Consider the following 1,862-nt stretch of genomic DNA (forward strand, 5'->3'; position numbering starts at 1 on the left):
ACTCTAATCAGAGTAGGTGCAAGCTAGAGAAGGTGAACACCGCTTGAAAATGACGAGTTATCTTTCATTTCTTTTATAGGTTAGATCAAAATAATATATTAAACGTCTATTCTGCGACGTTTGATTGATTGTGCACTTTGGTCACATGGTTATATTTTATTAATGTGATTTGGTTCCAAGAAAAAAGTAGAATAAGTGAGATTAGAGTTTTAATATTTAATATAATCTTTGCTGCCAATCAAGTACATTAGTGTCGAAATAGAAAAGGTATCGTGTTTTGCCTTAGTAATTAATCATTTTACTTATGAAACACTACCAAAACTGACGCAGAGCAAGATAATACATACAGCTGAGCTGGATACTCACTCGCTCGATGCATTCTCAATTTGACCGTGACGAAATAAAAAAACAATAGATTCAGTATGTATTTTTTTAATTAACAATAAAATTATCATTATCTATCTTTGCTTATATACAAGTTACAAGTAAGTAAAGTAACTAAATATATAACATTTACAATAACATATATGAACAAATGCGTTACAAATTCTTCGAATAAGTAAATAATGCACTTGATGTGACAAACCATATATATATCAGCTTTCCTTTTTAATCATAACATATTCAAATATTGGAACGTTTTATAAAACATTGAACTCAATCGAAAGTTAAATAGAGACACAAAAGACAAAAATCCCTCCTGCTGGATTTGGAACGCCCTACAAAAGACCCATTTTCAGCAGTGGACGTCAATCGGTTGATTTGATGATGATGACGAAGAGTTTAAAAAGTTTTAGCATTCAACTATATGTTTAATATAAAACAAGCCGATACGGCAAACTTCGTCCTGCCCGGAAGAGCGCGAATACGACAGCGCCACCTACCGGCTTGAATTGTGTTTTCAAACCATCCGGTATCCCATTGAAATTCACATAAATTCTAATTTTTGTTACTTGTCGTATCATGGACACAAGTCTTTTTTTTACTCGTTAACGATAATAAAAACAAACGTTTAATATAGAAAATTTGATTTTATTGTTTGTTTTTATTTATCTTATCGCACTTATTTTGATTTTTATACGTCCTAGCATACTTTAGACTGAAAAGTACTGAAAAGATTGTTTACATTACAAGACTATTTATAGAAAAACGGGGTCGAAATCGGTCCAGCCTATTGGGAGGAGTTAGGTGACAAACACGTCCTTAGGTGAATTATATTTATTAAGACAATAATAGCCTGCCTCCGCCACGACATTTGTGTGTTCCATGTTTTACGGATAAACAAAAATCTTATAACTGGATCCGGACATTGGGGACCATCCATAAATTACGACACACGTTAAGGGTGAGGGAGGGGGTCAACGAAGTGTGATATTGTGTGACAAGAGTGGTGGGAGGGGTGCTAAATTTCGTGACATCACATTTCCAAATCTACGTATTAAAACACGAACTTGCACTATTGACGAAATACACAAAACATTTGCAATCTTATGTTTAAACGAATGGACCGTATAAACATAAGATTCAATATATATAGAAATCAAGATGATTAAGTTTTCTATCTATCTATATATATAAAAGAGAAAGTGTGTGGGTATGTTCCGTATAAGCTCCGAAACGGCTGGACCGATTTCAATGTAACTTTCAGGGAATCTCCGGATTAACTTGGCGAGTAATCCTGTAAAGTTAGGTGACGATCGGAGCATTCCTATTTTTGAACTATCAAACTGTCAAATACAGCTTTTATTTACTATGATGATATTCTATTGTTGGGTGTTCATGGGTGTAGATAATGATCTTCACCCGCTCGAGAAGAGAATAGAAGAGAATGAATACCGAGATAAATAAATGATTTAATATAT

The sequence above is a fragment of the Pararge aegeria genome, chromosome 4, assembly GCF_905163445.1.
Source record: "Pararge aegeria chromosome 4, ilParAegt1.1, whole genome shotgun sequence".
Classification (NCBI taxonomy): Eukaryota; Metazoa; Arthropoda; class Insecta; order Lepidoptera; family Nymphalidae; genus Pararge; species Pararge aegeria.